Source organism: Oncorhynchus masou, chromosome 14 (assembly GCF_036934945.1).
Source record: "Oncorhynchus masou masou isolate Uvic2021 chromosome 14, UVic_Omas_1.1, whole genome shotgun sequence".
NCBI lineage: Eukaryota > Metazoa > Chordata > Actinopteri > Salmoniformes > Salmonidae > Oncorhynchus > Oncorhynchus masou.
The window spans coordinates 9,279,669-9,301,042 of NC_088225.1; the positions used below are offsets into that span (position 1 = coordinate 9,279,669).

Here is a 21,374-nt window from a genome sequence, read left to right on the forward strand (position 1 = left end):
GCCATCTGGCGCATAGAGACTAAAGGACTGTGGCCCTCACTAACTAGCCATCTGGCGCATAGAGACTAAAGGACTGTGGCCCTCACTAACCAGCCATCTGGCGCATAGAAGCTAAAGGACTGTGGCCCTCACTAACCAGCCATCTGGCGCATAGAGACTAAAGGACTGTGGCCCTCACTAACTAGCCATCTGGCGCTTAGAGACTAAAGGACTGTGGCCCTCACTAACCAGCCATCTGGCGCATAGAGACTAAAGGACTGTGGCCCTCACTAACCAGCCATCTGGCGCAGAGACTAAAGGACTGTGGCCCTCACCAACCAGCCATCTGGCGCATAGAGACTAAAGGACTGTGGCCCTCACTAACCAGCCATCTGGGGCATAGAGACTAAAGGACTGTGACCCTCACCAACCAGCCATCTGGCGCATAGAGACTAAAGGACTGTGGCCCTCACCAACCAGCCATCTGGCGCATAGAGACTAAAGGACTGTGGACACTAAAGGACACCCTATGCTGCACACCGCATCAAGCCATCTCTGAACTGCACATAAAATAACTGCACTAAAATAACTGCATTGCACTCTGTCTATCTCTCTGCATTTAGATATATTCATACTGATAATGTAATGAGTACATCTACTGTACATCAACCGTATACCCACTGTACATCAACCGTATACCCACTGTATATCAACCGTATACCCACTGTATATCAACCGTATACCCACTGTATATCAACCGTATACCCACTGTATATTTATACATCTGCTCATTATCTTATGTGTAAATGTACCTGGTGAATAAAAGGTGATTCTGAAAGTGAGCAGCATTGCTGGAGAAAAGCACATCAAGTCTAACCAGTCTGTTCAGCCAGTGTCTGGGCTGGGTGGGGGGTTTCCTCGCTGCTGCTTATGTGTGCTCACTCCCTGCTCCATGTACAGCACAGAACATCTATGTCCCAAATTGCACCCTATTCCCCACAGAGTGCACTACGTTTGACCAAAAAGTGCGGTGTCATTTCAGTAGGCCCTGTGTGCGGACAGTCACAGGAAAATGATTTGTCTTATTGTAAGTGACAGAGCTGAAGACAGTGCAGCTGGCTGCGGGGCAGAGCTGAGGCTAAGGAGGCAGGCTGGGTAGATGAGGGTGGCTGGGCAGAGGGAGGCAGGCTGGGTAGATGAGGCAGGCTGTGCAGAGGGAGGCAGGCTGGGTAGATGAGGCAGGCTGTGCAGAGGGAGGCAGGCTGGGTAGATGAGGCAGGCTGGGCAAAGGGAAGCAGGATGGGCGTAGGGGGAAGAGAAACAGAGAGTTCATGCTGGCGTGCAGGCCGATGCAGGCGCCATGATGGATGATCTCATTAATCTGGGTACTGAGAAGGCAGGACACTTCCTTCCTGAGAAACTGAACTTCCTGACCCAAGGCTTTGCTTCCTCGCTCTCTCATTCTCTCTCGCTTCCTCTCTCTCTTTACCCAGCATTTCTCCAAATATATCTTTATCTTTCTCTCGTCCTCTGTTGCTGAACCTCAATCACTTTATTTTGGTTTTCTCTAAAAGTCTTTGTGTATAATTGTATTCTTCTCTCTTTATGAGTGACACACTTGCTTACTCGTGACCCAAGATAAACTATGGAAAACTATAAGACAATGACTTCGCTTTAGTACCACATATCATGTCCCTTTTCACCTAACAGAATATGCACCATAAATACCGTAAACCTGGATAAAAGCAGAGATTCTTCTTGGTATTGTTGACCTTTCCCATGCTGGAGTTGTCACTAACAACAATGCAACCTATCCATCATGGCTGTAGTCCGCCTGCCTCACTACATGTTGAAAGCAATGCAAAGCCTGAAGTAAAGGACATAATGGGAGGAAAATATGCCATTGAGCAGCTCACTCTCTTACCCAAACACTGACCTCACTCCTCATATGACTCTACAGGCTTACTATGCTGCAATCTGCATGCACCTTAGGCAACAACACTCCCACAACCTCGTTACTGCCAAGGAGCCCAACAAGACCTCATCCTTCAAGTGTGTTTGGATGGATAAGGAACGTGCTAAGCAATTGGAACACGCATCTGATCTGGCAATGGAACTAGATGGGAGATCTAGAGACCGTGAATCAATTGCACTTAATAACAACGGCCTCAGTGTTGTGTAACACCTGATCCATCTGAGGCCCATCTGGGCATGTATTACGGCATGGTGCTGCTTTTTATCTTTAAATAGCACACACACACACACACACACACACACACACACACACACACACACACACACACACACACACACACACACACACACACACACACACACACACACACACACACACACACACACACACACACACACACACCACTGTCAAGCGAGACCCATTAAGAAGCTGACAGAAACTGCGGTCTCTTAGTTTGGGAGCCTGTGGATGACTTCTGAAACAGACGCAGATTAAAGGACTAAGAATATCAACACACCGTTCGTGTTGGAGGAGAGACAGCAAGACCAGGTGACCACGCTGATTGTGGAAGCAGAGATTGGACGCAGACGAGAGTTGCCTCTGTGAATTAACCACGGGTGTAAACGCAACTCTCTGTTTCTCCTTCCCTCCCTCACACCGTCTCCCAGATGACTAACAGAGCAGTGTGACTCTCAACCACGTGGTTTCCATGCACACGGCGCTGGGATGACAAGGGGATTTTCACCAGGGTTTTTTAAGGGGAAAAGGAAGGAGGGACCAGCTCCGGTTCCTCTCCTCAGTCTGGGCGTATGGCCTGGCGGTATACTCCTCTTACATGGAAGGAAATACTCCACATAGCTGCAGACCAGGCCTGGGTAGCGGAGGCCAAGGAGCCGCCCTGTGTCCGGCCCGCTCCGCACCATTAAGATTCAGTGTGTGTCTAGCCTGAGGCAAACAGACACAGTGACAGGCTTCACCCCGAAACATCCTCGTCTGACATTAAAACACAAACACAACAGGAATACCCTCTGCAGCTGACCCAGGGATCCAGTGTCATGGCTGGGGAGGGGCCAGAGGGGAGGGGGGAACTGGCATGACAGGCCTATCTGCTGGAACCTCATTCCATTCCCCATGTTTGCTCACTCAGACACCAGGGCCGGCTCGCACTACCGTCCGGGAAAACACACACGCGCACGCACGCACCGCACGCACACACACACACCACGGGGGGATTTTATAGTGCAAAGTCAACACTTGGAAGTGAGTGGCTTTCAATCCAAAGTGAGTGTGAACGTGCTACATACGGTGCATGGGAAAGACCTCTGCTACTGCTGTCCAAACAGTATTGACTGTATGCTAAGATCTAGTGCCAGAGGTACTATGTATGAGAGGATAAGTAAGTCTCTGACGCTGTTCTGTGTGCATACAGTCTATTTATAGAACTTCAATGGCCAACGTCCTGCTGGAGATAGACTATAGACAAGCTTACATAATGGCAGACATGCTAGATATCAAGGCAGTAGCAAGTACTGTAGGATGATGTAACGGCAAATGCTACAACTGTAACTGGCAAAATGATGGCCGCATCCTTTTAACATCTCACGAGTGACTTCACAGTACGATGTGCACTGTACTGTACAGTGACGGTGTTATGCAGGTCATCACTCTCATAACACCTTCCTGCCTCATATACAGCATATTTAACCACCAGTTAAAAAGCTGAGCAGGCAACATCCCAATGAATACACTGAGAAAACAGTGCATATATCTCCCTCTGCAAATCAACATGAAAAAAAAGGGTGAGATGTGTTTTATATCAGGGAGAGGAATTAGCTCTGAATTGCCACGTCTACTGATTCAGTTCACTTGAAGTTGAGTAAGTTCTGCCCAGGCAAAATGGTTTTTCCACTTTTCTTTAGGGGGTGAAATATTATTGCAAGGGTGGATAATTCAACAGATAAATTATTAAACCATTCTACACTTGTGAATAATTCACTGTGTATTTCCCATTGGAGCTGGCATGGCACACACACACACACACACACACACACACACACACACACACACACACACACACACACACACACACACACACACACACACACACACACACACACTCTCAGAGCGACAGAGAGAGAGAGAGAGAGAGAGAGAGACCGAGAGAGAAAGAACCACTTGGCCCATAGCATTCTGTGACTACAGTAGGAAACTTACTGTCTCTTTTCTCAAAACTCTTTAACTTGCCACTCTTAGTGCAACTCTTTAGCGTGCTCCTCTTAGCTAAACTCTTTAGCGTGCCCCGCTTAGCGCAACTCTTTAGCGTGCCCCTCTTAGCGCAACTATTTAGCGTGCTCCTCTTTGAGCAACTCGTTAGCGTGCCCCTCTTAGCGCAACTGACTGTATGTATGTATGTATGTATGTATGTATGTATGTATGTATGTATGTATGTATGTATGTATGTATGTATGTATGTATGTATGTATGTATGTATGTATGTCAAATCAAATTTTATTTGTCACATACACCAACAAGTAATCTAACTAACAATTCCTAAACTACTGTCTTATACACAGTGTAAGGGGATAAAGAATATGTACATAAGGATATATGAATGAGTGATGGTACAGAGCAGCATAGGCAAGATACAGTAGATGGTATCGGGTACAGTATATACATATGAGATGAGTATGTAAACAAAGTGGCATAGTTAAAGTGGCTAGTGATACATGTATTACATAAGGATGCAGTCGATGATATAGAGTACAGTATATACGTATGCATATGAGATTAATAATGTAGGGTAAGTAACATTATATAAGGTAGCATTGTTTAAAGTGGCTAGTGATATATTTACATCATTTCCCATCAATTCCCATTATTAAAGTGGCTGGAGTTGAGTCAGTGTGAGTCAGTGTGTTGGCAGCAGCCACTCAATGTTAGTGGTAGCTGTTTAACAGTCTGATGGCCTTGAGATAGAAGCTGTTTTTCAGTCTCTCGGTCCCAGCTTTGATGCACCTGTACTGACCTCGCCTTCTGGATGATAGCGGGGTGAACAGGCAGTGGCTCGGGTGGTTGATGTCCTTGATGATCTTTATGGCCTTCCTGTAACATCGGGTGGTGTAGGTGTCCTGGAGGGCAGGTAGTTTGCCCCCGGTGATGCGTTGTGCAGACCTCACTACCCTCTGGAGAGCCTTACGGTTGAGGGCGGAGCAGTTGCCATACCAGGCGGTGATACAGCCCGCCAGGATGCTCTCGATTGTGCATCTGTAGAAGTTTGTGAGTGCTTTTGGTGACAAGCCAAATTTCTTCAGCCTCCTGAGGTTGAAGAGGCGCTGCTGCACCTTCTTCACGATGCTGTCTGTGTGAGTGGACCAATTCAGTTTGTCTGTGATGTGTATGCCGAGGAACTTAAAACTTGCTACCCTCTCCACTACTGTCCCATCGATGTGGATAGGGGGGTGTTCCCTCTGCTGTTTCCTGAAGTCCACAATCATCTCCTTAGTTTTGTTGACGTTGAGTGTGAGGTTATTTTCCTGACACCACACTCCGAGGGCCCTCACCTCCTCCCTGTAGGCCGTCTCGTCGTTGTTGGTAATCAAGCCTACCACTGTTGTGTCGTCCGCAAACTTGATGATTGAGTTGGAGGCGTGCGTGGCCACGCAGTCGTGGGTGAACAGGGAGTACAGGAGAGGGCTCAGAACGCACCCTTGTGGGGCCCCAGTGTTGAGGATCAGCGGGGAGGAGATGTTGTTACCTATGTATGTATGTATGTATGTATGTATGTATGTATGTATGTATGTATGTATGTATGTATGTATGTATGTTTGTTTTTACTCCATGTGTAACTCTGTGTCGTTGTATATGTCACACTGCTTTGCTTTATCTTGGCCAGGTCGCAATTGTAAATGAGAACTTGTTCTCAACTTGCCTACCTGGTTAAATAAATGTGAAATAAAAAATATAAAAAAATAAAGAACTCTTTGGCGTGCCCCTCTTAGCGCAACTCTTTAGCGTGCTCCTCTTAGCGCAACTCTTTAGCGTGCTCTTCTTAGCTCAACTCTTTAGGGTGCTCCTCTTAGCTCAACTCTTTAGGGTGCTCCTCTTAGCACAACTCTTTAGGGTGCCCCTCTTAGCTCAACTCTTTAGCGTGCCCCTCTTAGCTCAACTTTTTTATTTTTTATTTAACCTTTATTTAACGAGGCAAGTCTGTTAAAAACAAATTCTTATTTACAATGACGGCCTACCAAAAGGCAAACGGCCTCCTGCGGGGACGGAGCTGGTATTAAAAATATATAAATATAGGACAAAACACACATCACGACAAGAGACACCACAACACTACATACAGAGAGACCTAAGACAACAACATAGCAAGGCAGCAACACATGACAACACAGCATGGTAGCAACACAACATGACAGCAACATGGTAGCAACATAACATGGTAGCAGCACAAAACATGGTATAAACATTCTTGGGCACAGACAACAGCACAAAGGGCAAGAAGGTAGAGACAACAATACATCACGCAAAGCAGCCACAACTGTCAGTAAGAGTGTCCATGATTGAGTCTTTGAATGATGAGATTGAGATAAAATACTAAATCTGGGGAGTAGCCAGCTGAGTATAAGACTGTATCATCTGCATATAAATGGATGAGAGAGCTTCCTACAGCCTGAGCTATGTTGTTGATGTAAATTGAGAAGAGCGTGGGGCCTAGGATCGAGCCTTGGGGTACTGCCTTGGTGACAGGCACTGGCTGAGACAGCAGATTGTCTGACTTTATACACTGCACTCTTTGAGAGAGGTAGTTAGCAGACCAGGCCAAACACCCCTCAGAGACACCAATACTCCTTAGCCGGCCCACAAGAATGAAATGGTCTACCGTATCAAAAGCTTTGGCCAAGTTAAAAAAATAGCAGCACAACATTGCTTAGAATCAAGGGCAATGGTGACATCATTAAGGACCTTTAAGGTTGCAGTAACACATCCATAACCTGAAGGGAAACCAGATTGCATATGAGAGAGAATACTATAGACATCTTTAGCTTGCCCCTCTTAGCTCAACTCTTTAGCGGGCCGCTCTGACCTCAACTCTTTAATGTGCCCCTCTTAGCTCAACTATCTAATGTGCCCCTCTGAGCTCAACACTTTAGCGTGCCCCTCATAGCTCAACTATTTAGTGCGCCCCTCTTAGCTCAACTCTCTAATGTGCCTCTCTGAGCTCAACTCTTTAGCGTGCCCCTCTTAGCTCAACTCTTTAGCGTGCCCATTTTACTGAAGCTCCACTCCTAACCCACAGCAGCACTTGAGATGGTTGGTACATATCCTGTAAATCTGTATCTTGTCTGGACACGTGCCAGTGTTTGTACATCTCATATAAAGAGAGACAACTCTAAACTTGCCTAGTGGGCCAGATGCATTATACTATTTTAAGACAAGTAAATGTAATTTGATTTAACACAATAAAATATTGTGTCTTCTTGTGCATGGACAGTGATTACATCAGCTGATTCTTAGGGAATGCACATACACACACACACACACACACTCATACAACCTCCTCAAGTCTGAGATGTGGTGGGAATAGAGAGGGTGTTTTATCCGAGCCTGAAGTCCCTGAGATTGCTGCTATCATGCCAGGGCCCCAGATGGTACTTTTTCGCATGGAAACTCTCCTTATCTTCCCCAGCAGACAACCCAGTGTGCCCACGCAGAAAGGCCTGTCACCTGGGGAGAGAGTGGGAGTAGAGATCCACCTAGATTCAGGGCCCCTCTGACATCCACCCCTCCAGACCACTGCAGCCTGGAGGACAGGGTGTGACCATGACAACAGCTACTCCATGTAGCCTGTATAACAGCCTTGTAATAGGTATATCTATGAGTTTCCAGTATTTAACAGCCTGGAGATGGGTAGGAATGCTGTGGGGACAAAGAGCAGAGTAAAGAATGGAGATAATAAAATGAACATGAGCATGACACTTACAAGGATGTGACCTCATCTTATAGGGACATGACCTCATTTTAACGGGAACTAGGAGATCTGGGTCAAAGGTTGAAAACACAGAGGAGGTGTGTGATTGGACTAATTCAACCATGACCATTTATCAACATGAACCTTTTAAGCTGGGTTGGTTTAACTGAGGTTGAGTGGTTTACCAAGATAACGTCTACAGTAGAACAATGCTGACACCGTCTTCTGTCAAAGTAAATATTAGCCTACATAACGACAATAGCATAACTTGTTACTGAAAATGCCAAAGGGTTATCCAAGTAATAACATTACTCAATATTACATGATAGATTAACATGACACTTTTACACTCCATAATAAATCACAGTAATTACATGTGTATAAATAAAATACTGTCTCTCCGCTCTCTGCACTGACAGTTTACTTATTCACAAATTCAAAACACTGCTGTGAAACCGGCCTGACAGGGCAAGGGAAACCACTGGGTGAGCCACAGCATGCAAATCTGAAACAGCCCTCTCTCTCTCCATAATCAGTCAATCAATAACATAAGCATTTGACTTATGCAACCGAATTCTAGCGTGTTTGACCTCTTACCGTTGGACATAGAAGTGTCTGTATGGATTTACATCCTCTTGAGAGACAGGGTAGCTTTAAACAAAACAAAGGAAAACAAACTCAAAGCAGAATGTCTCTCCTCCACTACTATCCCCCGTAGAGAGGCTCCCAGATGCATCCCCAAACTAGCTAAACAAGCGCCTTATTGTCTGTAGAAAGCAGAAGCTGCCCTTCCTGTTAGCCAAGTGAGCTAAGAGGGGACTCAGCAGCAGCATGACCAAACAACATGTGATCCCCATCTAAATAGTTTCCAGCATGATATCAGCCTGAATCTCTCCCGCCTACAAAAGGCTGCATTGTGTGCTGGGCATCAGGCTGATGATGCGCATGGGGCTGAAGGAGGGTCATTGTTGTGGAGACTGATCCAAAATTCTTCCTCAACATGAGGGAAGGAAGGGGAATACCAGGCTGACTGAAGGATTCATTCCTTTATCGATCAAAACTGGGGTGTCAGCAAGTTCTGTGTTAAGCTAATGACCTTTGTGTGCCCTGAGTTCGTTAACCCCATCATGGTTAGGAGGGAGCAAATGTGGACAGACTCCAGCTGTATCGGACAGACAGCGTATCTTGTTATGAAGTCCTTCAGACTGGTGTATTTTGGAGGTGATACGGCCTGTCACCACCATATTACTCATTGTGGGCACTCCTAGGTTTATTTACACGCTCTGGCCAATCAACACGAGTAAAAATACTTCACAAAGAGACGCCATCAACAGTGTGACCTCACATCCTCCCTGAAAGACCACCAGCACGGAGAGGTCAGATGACTGCTTATTTAAGATGTGCTGAGAGGAAGTGGAGAGGAGAGGAGGAGCTGAAGAGACCTCCGAATGGGAAAGCAGGAAACACATTGCTGTCTGGGAGGCTTCCCCACAACGTTCACTGCGCACAGCCACAGAAACAACACACACACACTAATCAATTTCATCCCATCACCGGCTATGAGGCATCCCTCCCCTCCAAATACCACAGTAGAGAACAACAGCCACCCCTCCCTCCTGCCTCTGTCCTGTCCCGTCAACGCCATCTGGCATCTCCATGGAGTGTGAAATCTAAGCTGTTGTCTCTATTGAGAAGAGCAGACGAAGTGTGGCCTGTTGCTCTGGGACAAAGGAATTAGCCAGACAATACACGGATTTAGCCAGGGGAGAGAATGGGCATTTGGCCTGTCCAAATCAGCCCTCTGATCTCCACTCATAGCCAATGAGGTCAAACCTCCTGTTAAACTGGCCAGGTAGGGACTTGCAGGAACACCCACCCTCTGTCTGTCTGTCTGCTGGGGTGAGGGATCAACTGCCACACCATCAGACCAAACAGTATTTGTTTACTAAACTCAGGTTTAGTCTTTGAATACTATTTGAACCCAGGTCTGACAAACTGCCAGAGAAAATTAGCTTCACCATTATGTACTAAAAACATAGGCATATACTGAAAGGTTCATTTAATGACATTCATAATCCCATGGATTCATTAATTTATCCATTTACTACTAAATCTTTCATTCATATATTATATTAAAACGTTCACTACTTGGTAATTAGTTTTATTCCGAAGGGAATTCTACAGTGATTGTAATATGATTGAAAGCCTCTTCTAATTCCTTCATACAGATTTGCTTGACCTTTATGGTTAATTAACAATTCTCTATTCTGTCTCATTTTCAGTCGTTTTGTGTTTGGAGTGAGTCAAATATATATTGGGTTTGGATTGAGTCAATTATGTATTGGATTTGGAGTGAGTAAAATATGTATTGGGCTTGGAGTGAGTCAAAGATGTATTCAAGAACACCGTACTCTTCACGGTATCACTTCCTCAAACCAAGAACATTCTTGTATGGAAGGAAGTGACCTCAACAAGTTCAGCAGACGGGCGGTTTCTGGTGAAACGTGTACACAAATGAGAAATAACACACAGAATACACACAAGCAGATCGAAGGATTTGATTTCCTGACCAGCATCACAACAAACAGGGTCTGTAATTCCCATCACAACAGGGGCCATAGATGAACCACAGACTACTACAGCACACTACTGCTATGCAGAACCCATCTCCATATGGCAACAAGGCAATTCAACAATCTGAGGTCTCAATCTATTCAACACATGTACAGTCACTTACACAGTAGCTGTTGAGGATGTGTACTATGGATCTTTAATCTTCTACACAGAGTGACTCCAACCAGACAAACCCATTTCCCTTTGACATATACACTACCGGTCAAAGGTTTTAGATCACCTACTCATTCAAGGGTTTTTCTTTATTTTTACTATTTTCTACACTGTAGAATAATAGTGCAGACATCAAAACTATGCCAAGAGTGCAAAGCTGTCATCAAGGCAAAGGGTGGCTATTTGAAGAATCTCAAATAGAAAATATATTTTGATTTGTTTAACACTTTTTGGGTTACGACATGATTCCATATGTGTCATTTCATAGTTTTGATGTCTTCACTATTATTCTACAATGTAGAAACTAGTAAAAATAAAGTAAAAACCTTGAATGAGTAGGTGTTCTAAAACTTGTGACCGATAGTGTATATATATATATATACAGTATATATATATATATATATATATATATATATATATATATATATATATATATATATATATATATATATATATATCACAACAGGGTGAGTTTCATAACCCTCCAGCGTTTAAATCCCTTTCAACTGTAATAAATCGCAGATATCCAGGGAGATAAGAGGATAAAAATGGAACAGGTGAGACTCAGCAATATAGTCAAACCCAAAGGTAGAAAGAGGAAGTGATGTTCTTCCTGTGGTTGAGTCTTCGATGTGTATCGCTGTTGCCATGCGGTGTTCTAAGACAGGTGCTCCACTTCCACCTTGAACATGTGCACTGATTCCCACAGCCAGGCAGCCAGCCACCCAGACTGCCTGTTTACAAGTCCCCACATTCATCAACTTCAACATGTACACTCTGCCCAAACTAGCTGCTGTGTGTGTGTGTGGGGGGGGAGCAGCACTCTCAACTATACTGCTGCTATGCTGATATGATCTCTTTCTCTGAACTTCCGACCCTTATAGAGTAAACCTCTAAGCCTGGACCTCATGACAGTTTCTTATTAAAGCCTCTACTAAAATATTGGTGTCCTGTGTAACTTTGTATTAATAGAGATAAATAGCACAAGTGAGTATTTTTGTGCTTAATACACTGCATCATAGTCTCCGGAGCACCGCCAACAGACCGTGAAAATAAGATACAAAAGTTACAATGACAACATCGAAGCGGTTTAGACGCTATGTCTGTATTTCATATCACTCAGTATTTCATATGTGCACTGTGTTAGATGAAGAGGAGAAAAATAAGTTAATAATCTCTGTTTTAGTGATCTTCTTTTCTTTCTTTCTTTAGCTACATTTGGTCATTCTCTCAGCTCTCACATGCCCTGGAATCCCCCCCACACATAACATTTGATTGACCTGCTTCAGACAAGCCCCTCACCCGTATCTTTACATCTTTTTCCCTAATCTAACAGGGTGCCATAGGATTCTCTATCATCAAGTCATCTCTGAGGAAGTGAAGCTGGCCCCGGGGGACCATCAGAAGGGAGGCCCGCCAGGGTTCAGGTCTGAGGGGTCGGGGAGAGAGAGCAGGGGCGGGCGGGCCTGCTGCAGCCAGCTGTGCTGCACAGAGAGTCGTGGAAACTCCCAAACACAGGCACAGGAAGGCTGGGGCAGACCCCATGGGAGATACAGTAGGCTGAAGGGGGCCTCCTCGGTCCTCACCCTGTAGATTGGGCTGAGGAAAACACAGACTCCTCCACAGAGATGAGCGTAATGTGTTGACAGGGGAGATAAGGGGGGACAAGGGAATGACACATATCCCAGCTTCCCGGGTGTGCTCGTCATTGTGAGATAATCCAAATAAACCCTCATCAGTCAGGTAACAGGTTATGGTGTGACAGAGTAATTTGGAGAGACAGAGTGGTGGTGATGAGTGTGCATTAGTCAACCCCTACAGCAGCAGAACCAACTTGACTCACTGTATCTGGGTTACGTCCCCAGACTGAAGAACCTGACAGACTCTATTCATTGATTTCTTTTTCTGTTGAATCACTGCTCTACATGCAAATGTCCTTCACTACTGTGCTCACAACCAGAAGAATCCAGAAGACGGCTTTATTATTGCAGTGCGTGACATGATCAACTGGCTGGCAACACAGGCATCACTGGCAGGCTTTACATCATCTTCCTGGCACAAGGCAATGCCAAGCACAACCACTGACAACTGGCCAACGGATGGAAAAGTTGGCATGGATCTGACGTGTAGCACAGGCAGCTGTAACGGTTGTCATAGGTGGAAGAAGGTGAAGAGGACCAAGGTGCAGCGTGGTACATGTTCATGGTAGATTTAATAAAGAAACTAAACACTAGAACAAAAAAACAACAAAGCGGAAACAAACGAAACAGTTCTGTCTGGTGCAGACACACAAAGACAGAAAACAACTACCCACAAACACAGGTGGGAACAGGCTACCTAAGTATGGTTCTCAATCAGAGACAACGATTGCCAGCTGCCTCTGATTGGGAACCATACCAGGCCAAACACATAGAAATACAAAACCTAGACTACAAAATATAGAATGCCCACCCCAACTATATCTATATTATATGTATACTATATTGTATTTACTTTGCCACCATGGCCTTTATTTGCCTTTACCTCCCTTACCTCACCTCATTTGCTCACATCGTATATAGACTTGTTTATACTGTATTATTGACTGTATGTTTGTTTTACTCCATGTGTAACTCTGTGTCGTTGTATGTGTCGAACTGCTTTGCTTTATCTTGGCCAGGTCGCAATTGTAAATGAGAACTTGTTCTCAACTTGCCTACCTGGTTAAATAAAGGTGAAATAAATAAAAAGTTAAATAAACTCACGCCCTGACCAAACTAAAACAGAGACATAAAAAAGGAACTACTGTCAGGACGTGACAGCAGCAGACAAGAACAGGAGAGAAAACTGGGAAGGACAAGCAGAAGTACAGGATGACTTCATTACCAATTTCAATCGTTGTGACACAAAGATCTTAGAACACAACAGAACAGTTCAACTACAGAACCTTCCTGTGCTGTAGCACTTGGACAACTTCACTACTTCAGAGTGCTTTAACAAGAACAGCCAAGGCACACGCTCCCTTACAGCAAGTAAGGGACCATGATGGTCCATTGAAACTGGAAATGTCAAACCTTCTGTCCAAGGTTAGCAGTGTGCTTCAAGTTTCAGTACAATGTGAAGTGCACTCGGAGTGATCCAAGTGGTCTCCCTGTCAGTTATCATTAGTCATTCCTGGATCCACCTCCTCCCATAGGGCCAGGCAAGGCCAAGTCACAGAGCTGTTCCAAAAGCACACCCTCATTTCTTGGAAACTCCATTACAGAGTGAGTTGGGCCCAAGGTATGTGATGGAGGTGGTGGTGTGGACTGTTGGTTGAGGCTGTCCAGATATTACTGTGTATGACTCTGTGTGCTCTTCCAGGCAGTGGAACAGTCTACTTGAGTTTACCGCGTGATACACTAATAGGGCAGGTTTTCCCAACTGGTGGCCCATGGCCCGAATTTGGTCCTTGGGTGATTTTCTTTGGATTAGGGTTAGGGTTAACCCTTTGGTTAAAGTGAAGAAGAACCCTTTGGTTAACCCCCCAAGTTGACCAAGCAAAAAAGTAGTTTTTGCTGTTGGGACATAAAAGACTGTAAAAACACCAGCAAATCAGCTCCAAGTGATCTTCATTATGGAAATCTGTTCCAAAGTATTCCCATGTACAGTAGAGAGTAATACAGACCCCTCTGAAATGATTGGGACAGTGAAGAATTTTGTCTTCTTTTGAATCTGCACTCCAGCACTTTGGATTTGAAATGATACAATGACCAAGGTGCAAACTGTCAGCTTTAAATTGAGGGAAAACAGTTATGACAGCATTGTTTGTACATAGTCCCCCCATTTTAGGGGACCAAAGGTATTGGGACCAATTCAATTATATGTGTATTAAGTTAGCCAAAAATGTAGTATTTGGTTCCATATTCATGGCACGTAATGACTACCTCAAGCTTGTGACTCCACAAACGTTTTGGATGCATTTGCTGTTTGTTGATGCTACCATGGTTACGGATAGCCCTGAAGGTATTGTGAATAATGAAGAGTGAGAAAGTTACAGATGCACAAATATCATCCCCCCGCAAAAATGCTAACCTCCCCTGTTATTGTAATGGTGAGAGGTTAGCATGTCTTAGGGGTATGATATAAAATGCTAACCTCCCCTGTTATTGTAATGGTGAGAGGTTAGCATGTCTTAGGGGGTATGGTATAAAATGCTAACCTCCCCTGTTGTTGTAATGGTGAGAGGTTAGCATGTCTTAGGGGTATGATATAAAATGCTAACCTCCCCTGTTATTGTAATGGTGAGAGGTTAGCATGTCTTAGGGGGTATGGTATAAAATGCTAACCTCCCCTGTTATTGTAATGGTGAGAGGTTAGCATGTCTTAGGGGTATGGTATAAAATGCTAACCTCCCCTGTTATTGTAATGGTGAGAGGTTAGCATGTCTTAGGGGGTATGGTATAAAATGCTAACCTCCCCTGTTATTGTAATGGTGAGAGGTTAGCATGTCTTAGGGGGTATGGTATAAAATGCTAACCTCCCCTGTTATTGTAATGGTGAGAGGTTAGCATGTCTTAGGGGGATGATATTTCTGTCTGGAACTTTCTCACTCAACTTATTCACGATAGTGAAACTCATGGTCATTGTATCATTTTTGTTTGGGCTTTCTTGCGGTCAATTTGCATTCTACAAATGATTTGTAATTATGTTCCCCCCCCCTGACCATCCGCTCAAGAAAAAATCGTCCTGTGACTGAATCTAGTTGATGATCCCTGCACTAGGGTCTGACGGCTTGCTGTGCCAAAGATAGGGTCGGACAAGGCAGGCCGCCCTATTTAAAAAAGATGTGCTCTCAACTGTAACAGTCCTGGGATAGTAACTATAATTGTCCCTCTCCAATCCTTGTGTGTGTCTGGCTATCCAGTCTTTCAAAGAGATAGTGAGTGGAGGAAACTAACACTATGGACAGTCTGACAGTAGAGACCTGTACTAATGGGCTCTAACTGAAAGCTGAAGAACAAAGATTTCTCGTGAGGATTTTGCAATAATGGACGCTGTCAGTGTACATTAGAACGGCCACTTCCTAGCAAAAAGGCGAGGAAAAGTGCTGAATGCGGTATATGTTATTTTTAGTCCCGCACTCAAGACTCCTGTCGAAAAAGAACAAGACTGACAATAGTTCCACTAACTGTCCATTTGACAACCCTTTAAAAAATCAGGCTTATATTTTATCTGTTTTGAGTGGCAGGATCTGAATTGAACTAGAGATTCTGACTTGTTGTGTAAACTCTGTGATATGAGATACTACACAGGTCAGGATCTGAATGAGACTAGAGATTCTGACTTGTTGTGTAAACTCTGTGTTTTGAGATATTACACAGGAGCTGCACTATCCACATGCCAACAGCTATGGAACAATCCTATGGACCCCTTCTTTTTATCTGTGAAAAAGAATAACACCCTTGTAGTTTCTGTCTACAGACACAGAGCCAGAAGATGAAAATACACAGAGCAGTTCCTCCTCCTTGGAGCTCTGGTCTGCTTGGTGGGAGCACCCACAACATTCCCATAGTCCTGAGAATGACGAGTGCCGCCGGGGTAAACCAGTCTCAGACCAGACGCCACCCCATGGAGAACAACAACCAATGGAATCCGTACAAAACCCAGCAGCAAGGACCATGCCCTAAATATCATCTCATCAGACTAAGCCCCACCTAAAATCAGCTTAAAACAAATAATAACATAAAACAATCTATATTAATCCCTATATTCAGTTAAAGCAAGTTCACATTCTGCCCTGTAGTCATAACAGGAGACATCGGTATTTGAGTTTCTTGGGATTCCTGACTGTGGATCCCAACATAGGCTATGGATGAGTTTTAATAGATGAGGTGCTAACATGGGGACTAAGAGAGAGAGAGGAGCAGGCAGAATGGCTTGCTGGCAGACAGAGCCTTGGAGACCAAAGGTAGACCTGAAATAGCATTACATCACATCTGACTGAGTTTGCAGTCCCGTCTGTTGGCCGGGCCTAGCCTCTGCAGCACAGGCCCTACATGCCACCTCCAAGATGTAATGGGAGGGTTACAGTTAGCTGCTTCACGGCTGCTTTCCTGGGACACACATAATCAAGGCCTGAACACTGACAGGAAACTCACAGACCAAAGCAATGTTCCATTTAAGGTTTGTGTATTTGCTTGCATGTATAGAAAGGCTTTCAGTGTCTGACAGCATGAGGAAAACATCTTCCTCTTCACAAGTATTCCACATAAAGCGTAATCACCACGGCATATTCTCCACGGTTTATAGATTGACGCGACAAATTATTTTTGCAATGTCTGAAAAGAGTGGTCTGTTTTTGATTATCAAGCATTCCTGAAGCCTTGACACAATCTGACACAAACCCCAGGCCGACTACAAGCACATCAAAGTTATTGACGGTAGTGGTTGAGCAAGCACCAATGGGGCACAGATCAAAGAGAGCGCATAGGCAGTAAATTGATCTTCTCTCGCCATTATTCTTCAGTGCCACTATACCTGCCATGCTTGTAAAGCCCTGTCTATCTGTCTGCCATAGTGGGAACACTCTTTACTGATCTGCTGAGCAAGAACACCCCGCTTATGTCACGTTCGTTATAAGGATCGGACCAAGGCGCGGCGTGGTATGCGTACATTCTTATTTATTAAAAGAATGAACACAGGGCCTCCCGGGTGGCGCAGTGGTCAAGGGCGCTGCTGTGCCACCAGAGACTCTGGGTTTGCGCCCAGGCTCTGTCGTAACCGGCCGTGACCGGGAGGTCCGTGGGGCGACACACAATTGGCCTAGCGTCGTCCGGGTTAGGGAGGGTTTGGCCGGTAGGGAAATCGTTGTCTCATCGCGCACCAGCGACTCTTGTGGCGGGCGGGGCGCAGTGCGCGCTAACCAAGGTTGCCAGGTGCACGGTGTTTCCTCTGACACATTGGTGCGGCTGGCTTCCGGGTTGGATGGCTCTGTGTTAAGAAGCAGTGCGGCTTGGTTGGGTTGTGTATCGGAGGACAAATGACTTTCAACCTTCGTCTCTCCCGAGCCCGTTTGGGAGTTGTAGCGATGAGACAAGATAGTAGCTACTAAAACAATTGGATACCGCAAAATTGGGGAAAAAGGGGAACTGTCGCCAGAAGCTCTGGACTGGGAACTGTCACCGGAAGCTCTGTACTGTGGAGGCGCACTGGAGACCTGATGCGCGGTGCCGGCACTAGGGATACTGTGCTGAAGACGCTCATCTCAAGACGAGTGCTGACAGGCAACTACACATAGACAAGATCCCACAAACACCAAAGGGAAAATGGCTACCTAAATATGATCCCCAATCAGACACAACGATAAACAGCTGCCTCTGGTTGGGAACCATATCAGGTCACCATAGACATACAAATCACCTAGACCTACAAAAACTCTAGACATACAAAAAAACTAGACAATACAAAAACTAGGGTACCCACCAGCTTTCATATGTTCTCATGTTCTGAGCAAGGAACTTTAACGTTAGCTTTCTTGATTTTTTTCCTTTTTTTACCTTTATTTAACTAGGCAAGTCAGTTAAGAACAAATTCTTATTTTCAATGACGGCCTAGGAACAGTGGGGTAACTGCCTGTTCATGGGCAGAATGACAGATTTGTACCATGTCAGCTCGGGGGTCTTACATGGCACATATTGCACTTTTACTTTCTTCTCCAACACTTTGTTTTTGCATTATTTAAACCAAATTGAACATGTTTCATTATTTATTTGAGACGAAATTGATTTTATTGATGTATTATATTAAGTTAAAAGAAGTGTTCATTCAGTATTGTTGTAATTGTCATTGTTACAAATAAAAATAAATAAAAATCGGTGGATTAATCGGTATCGGTTTTTCTGGTCCTCCAATAATCGGTATCGGCGTTGAAAAATCATAATCGGTCGACCCCCAACACACACACACACAAAGAGAACAAGAGAGAGAGACAGAGAGAAAGGAAGAGAGAGAGAGACAGAGAGAGAGAGAGAGAGAGAGAGAGACAAAGAGAGTGAGAGAGAGAGACAGAGAGAGAGAGAACTGTACAGAGGCTAGGATAATACCTGAAGGCCATGGGAGAGAACCATGTAGTTTCATAACAAGACAGACTGGTCTTATAGACTAGATGTAACATAGTAAACGTATGATATGTTATGTTTGGTATGGTTACATAAACGAAAGGAGGGTGGTTGGTCGGCGATAGGTAGGTGGGCCCAAAGGTTGCGTGTCTGTAACATATTTGTAACATATTGTACGTTTTGCAAATTCGTAAAATATTGTACGAAATGCATGATGGACATCCACAAATGAATACATACCATATGAAATGTAACATATCATACTAAATAGAGTGTCTTGGGTTTACGTACAGAATCATACGAAATGCGCTGAGACCACGTTTAACAAGAAGATCATTCCAGGAACTGCTTTTTTTTCGTACCAAGGGGCTGCATCATCTCATCGACTGGACGGAGCAGCAGAGGATCTGACATGACCATGACACATCTAAAGTCTGGTCAGCTTTTCATCATGATCATCACAAGGTGATTAGAACAAACACCTACACAGAACACAACCTCATGGCTGCCTTAGAAGGCCTTACATATAATAGAGGTGCATGCACACTACCATGCTAATGTCCTTAGGGGTAAAGATTTAAAAAACAAGACCGAAACAAGTCTGGCACCGTCTGGTGGTTTCAAAACAGGACTCCTGAGGGTGAACCCGGTTCAACCCAGTAACCCAAGTGAAAACAACACCACATGGAGAGAGAGTGAGTGTTGCACACTTAAGCAAGACTGATTGATAGATAGACAGATACTGCACCATGACTCATGTGGGCATGACTACAGTCCAGTGTGCCCCCTAACCAGCTCCCTGCTACACCCACATACCAACCAACCAACACAGGCCTGGCTAGCCCATTCCCACCTGCTCCCTTCAATGCCAGCTCCAGAACCCCTCGGTTTTTCCAAGGAATACCCTCTCTCGATTGTACGGCCCACAAAGTGCCACACACCTTCCTCCACACATGCCTCACACTGTACACACAAACACACATACACACACACACACACACAGGCAACAACCCCCCCCCCCCCTCCACACACACACACACACATACTGTACACACACACAGTCTCTTTCTCAGTGGAAACATTCCCTGTACCTCCAGTCCAGTTGGACCGGTAAGAGAGGATGAACATGACCGTCACTATCACACATCATGGCCCTGCCTGCTGTATCTGTGTCATGACATCAGCCCTCATGATGATCCTCTGGGTGGCCATGTGCTGCCTGCCTGGCCTGCTGCTCCTCTCACTTTGCCAAAATAACTCAGCACGTTTGAATACATCTCTCATTCCTGTTGCAGACAGGGGGCTATAGTACAGTGTCCATTGATCTGGTAGCACAGTGGAGGCAGACGCCTGTGCTATATTGTGGAGTCGAAACAGTGGCATTGCATTCATGACATGTATGAAAATGTTAACAAAGCAATCAATTGCCTAATAATAGCTATCAATGGTTCATAACAGAATATTGATAATGGGCATCATGAACAATCGTTGGAGTACAAGGTACAGCCATAATCATTTTATCCCAATGATTTTGCTTAGAAAACACCTGAACCCACTTATTCCAGGAGAAACATTATCAGAGGAGAACTGTTACATTCATCACCTGACAAAATACCTCAGGTGTAAGCCTGCGTAATAGCAGTCATATTATGTAGTAATACCTTGCTATGTAGTCCTTTACAGACCGGGCGTGCAAATGAACATGCCGGACTGTCGTGAAGCCTATAGGCGCTCGCGGAAATGACAAACATTTATAGAATAGAAGCACTGGTATTGAGGTGATGACAAGCTGTCATTCACAATCACAAATATGCAAAACGTGTGACAGGTCTTATATTGTATAGCGATACACGTAGATCTTTGCAACCTACAGCACAGATGCATGTGAACCAGGAAATTCAAAACAGGCTCCAATATCAAATAGTACAATTCGTTCCATACATTCCCTTTGGATCGTGTGAGTAGGCTATGGATCTCGGTGTAGGCTATCGATCATACTGTGCGTACCCGAGACTGAGGGACAGATTGCCTTTTCCGGATCGTCTTCTTTAACATTCTATTTCTGATGTTTTAAATCCTATATAGCCTATCACTCTAAACCCAGCATATTCATGTAGTATACAAATACACTTACCCTTATCAAAATCAAATCCTATGTTTCCCGATGCGGAGAAAAAATCTGGTTGTAAAGATTTCAGATCTCAGTTACTGAAATGTGATGTCACTTCATTCTGAGAAGGAAAAATAATAATTTATTTCGAGTCAAACAAGAGTCCTTTTCTATATCCTGCAACTAGTGACAAAACGTTCAAACATTTCCAGATATGTCTATTGAGATCCTATTTTCACAGGCAGTGTCCAGCTCATTCCCACACCGCAAGGCTCAACAAGGGTAAGTTTTCTTCGGCCGGTAATTCAGTTTCACCGACCGAGAACCCCGCCCTTGAGCATAGGACAAGACTGTCAAACCCACCAGCCAATCGGTTTACATGGGCAGCCACTGCCGCGCTCGGCGCTAACCGGCTGACGGGCGTGACTAAGAAGAGATCGGGTTTAAAAATATTAAAGAAACAGGATCGTA

At 44.6% G+C, this 21,374-nt stretch overlaps 1 protein-coding gene across 3 annotated transcripts in view; it reads right to left on the reverse strand.

Annotated features, from left to right (window-relative positions):
• Positions 1-21,295, reverse strand: part of LOC135554123 (inactive rhomboid protein 1) — a 44,950-nt gene extending 23,655 nt beyond the window's left edge. Inside the window, exons 1-2 of one of the 3 annotated variants that reach the window (XM_064986195.1) lie at positions 8,526-8,757; positions 7,685-7,876 (exon numbers count right to left, since the gene is read on the reverse strand). The gene's annotated coding sequence lies outside the window, so the exon portion shown is untranslated. Of the gene's footprint in view, positions 1-7,684; positions 7,877-8,525; positions 8,758-20,927 lie in introns of those variants that run through there. The other 2 variants (XM_064986197.1, XM_064986196.1) reach the window with 2 other exon arrangements.
• Between the last annotated feature and the right edge of the window lie 79 nt (positions 21,296-21,374).